This window comes from Rhipicephalus sanguineus, chromosome 3, assembly GCF_013339695.2.
Source record: "Rhipicephalus sanguineus isolate Rsan-2018 chromosome 3, BIME_Rsan_1.4, whole genome shotgun sequence".
NCBI lineage: Eukaryota > Metazoa > Arthropoda > Arachnida > Ixodida > Ixodidae > Rhipicephalus > Rhipicephalus sanguineus.
This window is the reverse complement of record NC_051178.1, coordinates 67672290-67685520: the sequence shown is the minus strand read 5'-3', so window position 1 is coordinate 67685520 and position 13231 is coordinate 67672290.

Genomic DNA, 13231 nt, shown 5'->3' with positions numbered 1-13231 from the left:
CGCAAACTTCGGGGTATCACAAGTAGCCACTGGCGGCCGTCGGCGTTGTAATTGCGTCGGTGCAGTAGGTCGTGACGAATGGTGAAATGGTGGGCTTGACGACGCAACGCGCGAGTGGTTGGTGTTGTCGACGGATCAGTGAGCAAGTCTATTAGCGAAGCGGTTCATTTATCCTTGCGCTGCTCGATAGCGATGGTGTGAACATCGATAGAAGAAACAGCAGTGTGAGACACTGAGCAGGAGGCATTGTCGTCAGGCAAGGCGGAGCGCGAGAGGGCGTCGGCGTCATCATGCTGACGTCCGTTGCGGTAGAGCACGCGGATGTCGTATATATATATATATATATATATATATATATATATATATATATATATATATATAAGGAACGACACAGAGACAGCACCCTTGCTGCGGGCAGGCTGTTCTATTTCGTTGTCGTCTTCATTTCCTTCGCCCTCGTTCCCAAGCTTCTGAGCCCCTCTTCGTCACTACGCTCGGCCACGGTGCAACTGGTTTACTCCTGCAAGAAAAGCGCATAAGACAACGTCACGTTTGTCGACGGACACAGTTCTTCATTCGCGACACATGCACAGCAAAGTTATTTCGGTTTCTCTTGTCCGTGCGTGCATCAGAAGCCGTGGATCATACTCGCCACGTGTTCTCTCCTAAGCGCTCGGAAATAATGAACGGGCCTTCGTACTTTGGGCGCTGTTTGTCTGAAGGCAATGGAGCACCTCGCTGTAGCCACACCTCGTCGCCTATACTATATTTCGGTGCCGGACAGTGGCGTCGGTCATAGTACCGCTTTTGTGCCTGTTGAGCCTGTGCAATCCTCCTGCGCGCCTCCATACGGATATCGCGACAAAGTGTCTGCCGTGCAACGGAACTCCCAACTTTGACAGGAGTGTCCACACAGAATGTAGCATTCAGTTGCGGGAGCTGGCCGTAGACAATCTCGTATGGGCAAGTTCCTGCAGAGCTGTGTGCCGCCGTGCAGAGCAGTGTGCGGCCGTGTTCACTGCGTATGCAGCCGCTTGGAGATGGTCATCCCACTCCGCTTCCCCTCGTTTGTGAATCTCACAGTATGGCGCGAGTCGAGCCTGGATAGTCTGGTTCGACCTTTCCGTCAGTCCGTTCGCCTGTGGATGTTATGCCGACGCAAAGTGATGCTCAACTCCCACTTGCTGTACACAAGTGCGGAGCTCGCGACTGCGGAAGGTGGTCGACCGGTCGGAAATCAACTTCCTAGGAAGACCGTGTCGCCATTAGAAGCGCTCTCGCAAGAATCGGATGACGTAGCTAGCAGCAAGCGAAGGCACGGCCGCGACCTCTACAAACTTGGACAAGTGATCCACAGCGAGTATGATATAACGATTACCCGCTGCCGTCATTGGAAGAGGCCCGATGTGGTCTATGCCCAACATGTGGAAAATTGTATCCGGAGGCTTAATCGGCGTAAGAAATCCATGTTGGCCTGCGGGACGTCGTTTGTGTTGTTGACACACCTCGCAACTGGCAATATACGAACGCACACTTTTATACATTTTCGGCCACCAAAATCGTTCTTGTGCCTTGCGGAAGGTGGCTCGATAGCCGACATGGCCTCCTTCGGGGCTGTCATGGATGGTACTAATATGCTGGACCACAAGGAGCCAGGAATAACCAGGAGATGACGCTCGTCACTCTAATCGGCCCAGTGACGACGATACAACGTACAATCACGTAAGACAAACTTGGTATTGTGTCCTGTATCCTCAATGGAGTCTATAACGGATACGAGACCATCATCGCCGCGTTGTTTCGTCACGTCCTGTTGAGAAAACATGATCCAGCTTTCTGGATTCCGTGGGGAGGATTCCTCGATGGGATTGCGCGACAAAGCGTCCGCCAGTTGATTTTGTGCTCCGGCACGGTGACGGATGTCGTACATGTAGTCCTGGAGCCGATCAATCCATCGGGCAAACTTGTGTTTGAGATGCCGCTTCTGGAACATCCATGCAATCGCGGAGTTGTCTGTTACCACCGTGAAGTGTCGGCCAAACAAGTAGTGGCGGAACTTTTCATCCACACTCCAGACTACGGCCAAACACTCCAGTTCATTCGAATGATAATGACGTTCCGCGTCCGAGAGTTTACAACTGGCGTAGGAGATGACGTGCCCGCGCCCACTTGTGTCACGTTGAAGCAAAACTGCCCCTAGGCCAATCTTACTCGCATCAGTATGCACTTCTGTCACCCAATCTTCATTAAAGTGACAGAGCACCGGGCTATGCGTAAGCTGGTGTATGAGGGTTTAGAAGGCGTAATCCTGCGAAGGACCCCATTGAAATTGAGCGCCTTTCTTCAGTAAGTCCGTGAGTGGAGCAGCAGTTGACGCGAAGCTCGGCACGAACTTGCGTAGGTATGACGCCATGCCGAGGAATACCTGGAGCTGTTTTAATAGATGTTGGTGCGGGGTATTTGGCGACGGCGTCTATGCGTTCAGGCAAGGGTCTTACGCCATTACGAGATATCTGATAACCGAGATATGATATCGTTATCAACCCGAACTGGCACTTCTCGCGGTTAAGTCGAAAGCCGGTGTTTTACAACCTCTGTAGTATTCGGTCGAGATTTTGCAGATGTTGTTTTTCTGTTTCCCCGATGACTAGAATGTCATCGAGGTAAACCACACAGGCATGGTCTATCAGCGTGCCCAACACCGTGTTCATGGCACGCTGAAACGTGCTTGGGGCAGTTCGCAGACCGAAAGGCATCCGGTTAAATTCGTACAAGCCAGATGGAGTCCGGAAGGCCGTCTTAAACTTATCTCCTTCAGCCACGTTTATCTGCCAATACGCTGCTTCCAGGTCTAGAGACGAAAAGAACCTGGCATTTCGTAAGGCGTCAATAGTATCGTCAATGCGTGGCAGTGCGTACGAGTCTGGTATGATGTGTTTGTTCAACTCTCGGTAGTCGACACAGAATCGGAGATTGCCGTCTTTTTTACGGACTAGGACAACAGGTGCTGCCCACGGGCTAGCAGACGGCCTGATGGTGTTAGCGGCTAGCATTTCTTGCACTTGTTGGTCGATTACAGTCCGCTCTCGATCGGCGTATCTACGTAACGGTATGGACACCGGCGGATGGTTGTCGGTTGTAATATGGTGCTCCCGCACGCTAGTACCGGGGAGCTGATCAGTAGTATCAGCGAAGAGCGGCGCGAGTATAGCGGGGAGTGTAAGTGGTGTTGTCAGCTCACCGGGTTTAGCCGGAGGCGTACTTGGGGCTACGGGACGGAGGCTGACGCTACTTCCTTCCACAGTGAGGCGCAAGTCCCCGGAGAGAAGGTAGTCGGCTCCCAAGACTATGTCTGCCGGCAAGTCTTCGAACACGGGCACCGAGGACAAGAACTTGCGGCCGGCCTCGGTGTTGATCTGCAGGTTTAGGGCACCGACCGGCAGTACGTCGCCTCCGAGGCCCCGCAGCGGTGGCTCAGTCCAAGGCTGGAGATCTCCTGTGGCGTGGCGTCGAAGCAATGCCGTATGCTGTGCCCCGGTATCGACGAGAGCCGTCAGTTCTCCGATGGCGTCGACGCGGACCATGAGGGTGGGAAGTGGGCGTGCTTGATATTGTAGGGCCTGAGGCTGGCTTTGTGAGCAGTTTTTATACCCATGCCTGAAGCGCCCACACGTGCAGCATCCACGTCTCGGTGGAGCCGGCTCCTTTGGGGAAACCGTAGCCGCACGCCGATGAGAAGTGTCCTGCAACTCCACTGCCTGGCGTACAAAAGTGGAGATGTCGGCTGGGTGGGTGTTGGCGGACAAGACGGCCGCGTGCTTCGAGTCAAGGATCCCGTCGATGACGTACTGCCTGGCTGCTGAGGAGGTCCAGAGTATGCCGCAAGCTTGTAAAAGGGACAGCTTATCGTAGATGTTAGTTGCGACGTCTTCAGTTGCACCTTGCCGGCGTGACCGCATGGTCATGAAACGATAATCATAATCGCTCGGAAGCGGCTCAAACGCGGACGTCAGGGCCGCGCTCCATGTCGGCCATGTAGTGTAAGCGCTGCCTTCGAATTGATGCCATGCCTGGGCGGATCCTCGCAGACGTCCTTCGGCGACGGATTTCATGATTGTGTCACTCCAAGAGTGTTTAAGAGCAACCGAGTTTACGACGCTTACCCAGCTCGCGGGGTCATCCTTAAACCCATGAAAACATGGAATTTCGTTCTCAGTGGACGATCCAAGTGGGGCGCACTCAAAGCCGCACGTCTTGAGCTCTTGAGCGAACATCGATAAGGCTTGGGAAATCGCTTCGCCGCAATCATGACGCGGAGCCGCTATGGAGGCCTGGACGCCGTCCGTGGTCGGTGGCACGTCCGTGAGTACTCGTCCACTTCGGACTGTAGTGGACGCAGGGATGAGAAGAATGTACGACGAGAAGAATGTACAAGTTTGTCACCGAGTCGCATGTAAGCCTGTCGCCGTTGAGAATGAAGCTTTGCGCTAGGTTATAAATTTTGTCTGCCTGTTTTGAATGTAGTGACTAAAGCGTTGTTAGCTATCTGAGCATCATGCTTGCAGTGTAGGATGGTTGGGAGGAGGCTTCAGCGCGTGACACGGCTAGGCACAGCGATGACGGTAAGAAAGGGCTGTTGACCCATTTCAAAGCGTATTTCATAAGGGATAGCCTATGTCGACCTGATGTGTTCTGCATCTAATTTCAAATTAAACGTTGTCCTCCTTTCTACTTTTGCAATAAAAAATATGTCGCTGCTGTAGTCGCCGACGTATGTTACGTATACAATTACTGCACGATTAATATGTAAAAAATTTGGGAGAAACTGATATCAGCTCTTCTTAGAGTAGAAGTTAAAAAAAATAGTATGGGGCGGTCAGGAAATCCGGGCTGCCATCTGAATTTGGCAGTGAGAGCACATGAAATGCTTGAAAAATACGCATAGTGTAGCATACGCACGGGAGGCATTCGAAAACAAACTACAAACAACGCGCTCCAGTACACACGGTCCGTTCGCTGAGAATCAATGACGAGCACGAGCTACTTGTCTAACATGCAGTTGTTATCGCAATGTAATAAACAAATAATGTAGGCAGCAGCGCAGCCATGCGCGAGTAACCGCGATGCAGCTTTGAAGCTTGCACACGATGCGGGTTTGTCTGGGGCTGCAAACACACGGTGCAAAATCTGTCTCGTTCCGGCATGACACAAACGAGTGTTCTCTGATGAGTGCCGATGCTGTCACATACCGCATGTATTAAGAACGGCGGACGTGAGCGCGGCGCTAGTCGTTAGCAGTAGCCAGAGCAATAGAACGATCTGCCGCTTCTCGTCGGCCGCCAGGAAATCTAATAATGTTGAGGCTAGTTTCCTGCAAACCTTTTTCCAGCATCCCAATTTCCTAGCATGAATAGTAAATTGGGATGCTGAAAAAAGCTTTGCTTATCCCCACAGAGGCCATGCGCATCCCTTTATTTTTCAATAAAGGACTGTCCCTCCATCCATCCCAATTTCCTCAATCTGAGCAACAGGGCGCACGAAAATATGTCGGCATTGCCGCTCGTATCCGCCGCCACAAGTTGATACGTATGCTCCGTGTGTGCATATGCGGAGCGCGCTTAGCCTTGAACATGGAGGAAGTGCACACGGCGGCCGCTAGATGACAGATGATTTTGCATAAGGTGTATATATATATATATATATATATATATATATATATATATATATATATATATATATATATATATATATATATATATATATATATATATATATATGCACCACAGCCCTTACAGGACAAGGACACAACAGATTTTCGTTTATTACGTACCACAAACACTCCATGTACAGGACCACAACTGTTGTACTCAGAACCAGGGTGTCGGAACGAAATGTTTTTCGTTTCGGTTTTAGTTTCGTTTCACTGCAAAAAGTTCCGTTTCGTTCCTGCTCCGGAACGAAAAAAAAAACGTTCCGTAACGGTTCGTAACGGTTTTTTTCTTTGTATAAAAAAAGAAAGTATCAAAAAGGTAAAGCAATCATTAAAATAAAACATTGGATTTGTGATGTAGTTACTTGCCCTCCTCTCAAGAAAGTGGGACAAGGGTAAAACACGTTCTTCAGAGGAGCGGAAGTAACTGTACCACGTATTCCTACCAACTAGCACAAACCAGTATTCATTTCAAAGTCATAGTATTTATTTTCTCACAAGACAAATACGAATTTTTTTTAGTTGGCTTAATTCTTTGTGTCAAGGAAGTGAGCGCGATCTCAGAAGCAGCACGTTATTGAGTGTACTCTCTGATGTGCGAGACCGCTGTTCTGATAAAAAGATCGCCAGGCCTGCGTGAAACACGCAGCAAGTCACAGCAAAAGCTAGAAGCGCGGACTTTGTAGAGCCCGTTGTTATCTCTTGGGGCAACTAATACAAGTAAACATGCAACGTACCACCTACGTCATAAATCGTCGCAAGTTTTCTGAAGTAGAGAAGTTCCCACTATGCCATTTTTCTTCATTCTTCGGAGAATCGCGGTACCCGCTACACATCTGTAAGGCATTATCTGCACTTTGTGCTGTGGCTGATAATGAAGAATTATGGCTGAGCACTTTGCAGTGGGTGGAAAGGAGTGTTGCGGAATGGGCGTCTCCATTCGATTCCAGTTCCATTCCGGGCAATTAGAACTTGCCGCAGTTCCATTCCTTTCACTTCCTCGGAATGAAAAAAACTCAGTCCATTGGCACTCAGGGAATGGCCTGGCAGTCCGACTCCATTCCTGTAATTCCTCAACGTAGGAAAGGCATCTTGATAGTTTTATCGAGTTAAGAATGAACACCCCTTAAAGCTGATGTCATCAAATGCATTAAGAACTGCAAAAGTACGCAAAACACGTTGCCAAGGTCGAGGAATAGTAGCTTGGTGACATATCTCGTGCAGTACAACCACCCTGCTAATTCTCATAGGGGCAGTTCTCCCGCTACCGATAGTATTTGCGTGGTCAACATGTTTGAACGAATGGTGGTGTTTAAATATTGCTTAAGCTTAAATCTGTTAATGCTAAAATGACGACATAGCGTATTTTTATGCTGAGAAAAGCGCCTTTGCACCGAATACGGAACACTGGGCCGCACTGCCCGTTAGCATTCACGCTTGTCAAGCGCGCCTCGCAAGCATGGATGGGGTGAGGAGGACTTTCTGTGTTCGCCTGTGCGCAGGTATGCAATGTCTTCCTTGTAGCAAAGGTTATTTACGTGTGTCAGGTACTAAACTGCTCGTGAGATAAAGATCAGGCTGTGCATAGAGTATTCGCCACTTTCGGGTGGGGTATCAACGGGAACCAACGCGCAGGGGTAATTTGTTTCTCCCTTCGGTATCTGCTGGGATAATGCATTTGTTTGTACACTAACTTATGCTCCGTTTGTTGTAGGCGCGTTGCTTATAAATGAACCGTGCTTGTAATGAGCTAAGCCATTTTAAAAATACTGCTTTAGTGTTAACTTGCGAAGCTCTGACTTAATAACGTTTGAAGCTCGAAAAACAGTACGTATACAAAAACGTCCTCTATTTTCGGAAAAAGACGTAATTCCATTCCCATTCCATTCTTCCGAGCGTTGTCCCCATTCCATTGCGTGGTCGCGAATATGTTGAAGATTCCGGAGTCATTCCAATTCCGGAATGGTAACTCCGCAACACTGGTGGCAAGCATTAAACCACGCACTCTTTGCGCTATTAGCATTGTGTGATGACTGGTTGTTATTTTAATCTTCTGCCACGCTATATTACATATGTTAACGCGATTCCTTGCCCGACATGACGCCTGTATAGAGTATTTTTGCGATGGAGTTATAAGCACCAGCGTGACACTGTGGTGGAAGACCCGAATGCCACACAGAGGGCGCGGATCCTAGAAATTTGTTTCTCATTAATTTTTTTCTTATACCACGTGATAGCGGTCACGTACACCGGCGGCTGCGGACAACTATGGAGCCAAAATCGGCTGTTGTGATCTCATAACGGCTTTCGCTGTAACAAACTTCAGCGCCGACAATGCCCTCTCCACTTTGGCCTGCTTGACAGGCGCGCAAAAGTCCACTTGCGTGAATATAAACATCTCTGGTTGCCACTGTTCTCGTTTTTTGCACAATTTCAACATATCTTTGCTTTGGATTACCTGTCTGAGGTACGCGCTAATACTATACCCTGAGATATGCTCACATTGCATGAGATCAGTTGTTCCGGATTGCGAAATTTTCTCGTGAACCGAAAAACGATTGAAAAAATTTCGGTTTCACTCTGGAACGAAATAATAAATAACGTTTCGGTTACGTTTTCGTTCCGGTCAAAAATATCGTTTTTTTCGTTTTTCGTTTTCGGTTTTCGTTCCGTTCCGACACTCTGCTCAGAACACTGGAATTCATCCTATAACTTGAATAAGGCAAAGTACATAGAGTGCTGGATAAATTATGTGACTTTCCGTCGTAAGATCAGGGCGACTACACGATGTCGCTGAGGCCTTAAAGGCCAACTCCGGCGATTTTTTCACCATGTCAGGGTAATGGTGCTTTTATGTTCCTGAGACACTCTTGTCACGCGCCCGATAGCAGAAATGCTGAGCAAATTCCAAAATAATTTTAATAAGCAAAAAGGCGCAATACCGAAACCGAAACCCAACCGAGTGTAATGTCTACGTATGACGTAGTAGTTGTTACGAACCGGAAGTCGTGCAGGGCATGCTGGTCACGCCGGCCCGGTGTATTAAAACTGTCACAGCCGGGCCGAGCAGGCGCACAGTAGAGAGGTGAGCACGCCGCGCATCAGCTGTAATGTCTGCGACTGACAGTGCCGCGTCTGATACTGACAGTGTCTCGGAGCTGTAGGACAGCTGTGATTCAGACGCATATGACGCAGTTGATTCTCCATTCTTGTGCGATCCGCCGCCACGACAATGTTCTATATACATAGACATTCAAAATGTTCTTTCACGTACCTCCGCTTTTTTTTATGGCTTTCCCTCGTGTTGCTGGCTGCCGGATCGCCTCTTCAAACACGGTCGGCACGGCGTCCGCTTTCAAGCGCCTATAAAAGTGCTGCTGAGCCAACCCAAAAGCTTCCATCAAGTGAACGCCATCCTTATAGGACTCCGGCGAGAAATGATCTGAACACAAACGTGCCCATTCGCTCGCTGACCAGTTGTCCCGCCTGATCGCACTGATCCACTTCTCACGGAGAGCACTGTCACTTGGAAAGTGGTGCCAAACTCTCTGCGCCTTGCCTGAGTGGTTTGTGCAACCCACAACGCAACACCAACTACCAGCCATCGCACGACCCTCCACAGGGAACAGAAAATCGCTCGCCAAACCAGCGAAGCGCCGGCCAAACACCATGTCGCCTTGCGGCCAGCACAGCAGACGCTGTTGCGGCCGAAGTTCGCGGTGCCCTCGGCTGCGTCACTTCCGTCCCCGTAACAATATTGACGTCTCAGACGCAATGTTGCCAATAATTGTGGGAAGCCGGGAAGGCGTTTGCAGACAATCTTTAAAATTCATTCGCAAACAATCTGCGCGTGTCTCAAGCCTGTAATTTGGCATAAATGACGGAACTGTGCAAAGGAACGTACCCAGCGAATTTTATTGAGATCCATTGACCTCAAAAAATCACCGGAGTTGGTTAAGACGCCAGCGGGGCTACTATGCCGGTCGAACCGGATATCTACAGGAAATAGGCAGCCGTTCATGACCGTCAGGGTGGTAGAGGATACCAGGCCACAGATGCGCAAAGGTCCCGTTGAATGCACCATGCTCCGGCAGGACGAAGAGTGTGGTTGCGCACTAGCGGCGCGTTCTCATGAAAGACTAGGAGCAGGCCTGTAAACCTACCACATAACTCCGGTATCAAAGCCATGACTCCGCATGTAGACGACACTACTCGACTTACACATCAGCCAGTGGGATTTTGTTTCATTTCAAGGCGAAAGCCTTAGATGCCTCATCAAACCCGAAAATTGACCGTCGGCGTCCCGCAGTGTCGGCGACAACACGAGTGATGGAAAAATTATCATCACGTGATGACGTCACCATATGACGTCGTTGTGACGTCACATATCGCCCAAAATTGTGACCACATTATGACGTGATCATGACATCACGTGACACAACGTCACCTGACGACTTCCTCACGTGACGTCGTAGCTTGGTCAAAGGAGGGCCGATCACGGAAGCAGTGTGAAACCAGGTGAGGTGCCTCCGATTGTGGAGGCTGGCTAAACAACCACGTTAGGTGCACAAAGATTTTGGAAGGTGATGGGGCAGGATCAATACAATCACTGAGAAGAAAAAAAAACAGGATGGCTTCCGCCATCGAGTCGTCATAGGTGAGTGCATAAGGGACCCTGTGAGTTTTTTTCGTTTCCTTTCTGCGAGTCCCCGATTTTTCAACGCGCCCATCTCTGCACGCTCTCTTTTCAGGCAGCACATTGCCTTACCGCTTCCCCACGCTCATCAACGTCTCATGAGTGTGGAAAACGTGCATAATCATACCTAAAAAATTACAGCGTACTTAGCTCATCGCATTTGGACATTACGGAGGTGCAGCGCATATTACAAACGGCCGGCGCGGTTCAGAGTTTCTTAAAGGGCCCGTAAACAGGCTGCGACTTTTTTTTACACCCCCCAAACAAGCTCGGTAATTCGTACAGTAGACCGCGGCGATCACGTTTTCCGAATATTACGGCGCTGCGCGCCGCGCAGACCCTTCATTTCGAAAAACAATTCCCGCGCTTCTTTCCTACGCCTGACCAATCCTCCTCGTACGCGCAGTGACGCAAACTCCGCGATCGGCGAGTTGACGTAGCGCTGAGCCCGTCGATTGGTCTAAACCAGGTCTCAACAAACAGATGTCAAGTTAACGTCAGTTCCTGTTCCCACCCAGTGCTACGAAACTGCGCCTTGTTTTTTGGCCCTGCGGTGATGCGGTTTCGGCTACGCAGTTGTCGCGCGTATATTCCTCGCACTGCATAGCACCTGCACGCACTTCGCCTTCTACATGAGGCGAAGCGTTATTCAGTTGCCGGCTGCAAATCCAGCGGGGAGAGGGTAATCTCCGGTAGCTCGGACGGGTCGCGCTTGCTCGCGCGGCAAGCGGAGTTCTCCAAGCTTTTCTCTCGCGCCCCTTCGACGTCACGGAAAGCAGGCACGCATTCCTCTGCATTGTGAACTGTCACAAAGGTTTAAAAATAGTGAAGAGCTGAAAACTGCCCGTCAAGTTACGGAGCACGTGCGACAATATAAAGAATAAACAACCAGGAGCCGCAGCAAGCGGAAGTGCATTGCGACTGATCGAGCTCGCCCATGACGTCAATTGTTGACGTCGTGTCACGTTGCCCAAGTGGGCGGAGTCAGGACGACGGGCTACGCCTTTCCCTCCATGTGGCGGAGAAGGGTGGCGAGGCCGCGCGAAAATTTGAAACCAGCTGAAACGGATGTTCTAACCCCTGTAACTTCCTTATTATAGCACGTACTCGCAAAATTCTTGCGGGAGCATGTTCACATAGCAAAAGTGCACATATTTCTCTTCATTACAATCTTTGGACATCGGGGTTGTTTACTGGCCCTTTAAGATTATTCGGGATGCCGCTATTTCACACAATAAAGCAACAACAGACACTGCGCAACCTACCGTGCATGCAATAAAAGCAGCTCTAGTGGAAAGGGATTCCTCGACATTTATCGTTCCTTCGATGGCCGTTAAATTCATGACATTTAAACGCTCAAACCAACCTGTCTCTAGCGCTCTTCGGACAAGCCCGTGAAACGGACGCCACAGATGGAACCCTCTGCTCACGGAAATGCCACTAGCGATACTGCCGAGTGTCTTGTCTCCTGGCACCAGTTCGTTGCCAAAAAAAACGCACGTGCGGTTTCTGTCCACTTTCTACAAGAACGACTGCCACATGTGACGCGTTCAGCACCTTACGGTGGCACATGTCATCACTATAAAAGACAAAGCAATGACCATGATATCTGTCAAAGCATTCTTGCAGTATCCCGAAGTCATGCGACGATGCCGACGCCCAGATTTTGATGAACGCGCCTGCGTCCCCACAAGGACACAATTTCTTCGCCTCCACCAAGCCAAGAAAATCTCTGGCTGTGAGGTGCAGTTGTTGTCTCTGCGGGACAGTTATCGTAGACGTGATCACATACTGCACGTACACGACTACGCAAAGGCAAGAAAGAGACCAGAATGCAAATAAAACCCTCCGCGTGTTAGAATAGATCTCTTGTCTCGACACACTATGACACTTTGATACCGAGACACTAACAACCACCTCGTAAAACCTGTCAAACGGCTCGTTGAACAAAACTTTTTTTTATTTTTATTTTTATTTATTCAAGTACCCTAAGGGCCCGCTAGGGGCATTACATAGGGGGGGGGGACATAAACAGAACACAATTTTTACAGATAATGAATAACTGCAGGTTAATACAATGCTATAGTACACAAATTCGTAGAACGTAGTAACAAGGCAAGAGTAACATCAGATAAAGCATAATTATTAATGAAAGTCACCGGGTTCCAAATAGGTTAGCAATGCTGAATTAAACAAAGAAGGCTCAGCTATTGTAGCAATCCTTGAAGGTAAGTCATTCCATTCCTTTATTGATAAAGTTAAAGGCGAATTTTTGAATTTTTCCGTACGGGCGAAGATAGGGTTGACTTTGAAAGCATGATCGGTGCGATTAGAAGTATGAGGTGGCGGTAAAATATGCGTTCGGGCAAATGATGTGTTAGAGTGATAAAGGGTATGGAAAAATGATAATCTGGAAAATTGCCTGCGCACAGCAAGCGGCGGCATATTCAGCTCTGCTTTCAAAGATGAAACGCTTTGAAATCGTGAGTATGATGATAAGATGAATCGAGCTGCTTTATTCTGGACGGCTTCCAGTAGATTAGTAAGGGTGATCTGGTGGGGATGCCAAATGATTGACGCGTATTCCAATGAAGGGCGCACAAGGAAATTATATGCTTGAAGCCTGGTGTCCCTGTCGGCTAGATATAAACGTCGCTTCAGAAAGCCAAGTTTCTTCTGCGCTTTGCAAGTAATGTGTTCTATGTGGTCAGTCCATGTTAGTCTTGAATTGATAAAGACGCCGAGATATTTAACCGTTGTAACTGAGTCTACAATTTTATCGTTTAGTACATAAGTATTACAATGTGACTTCAAGACAGAATTGA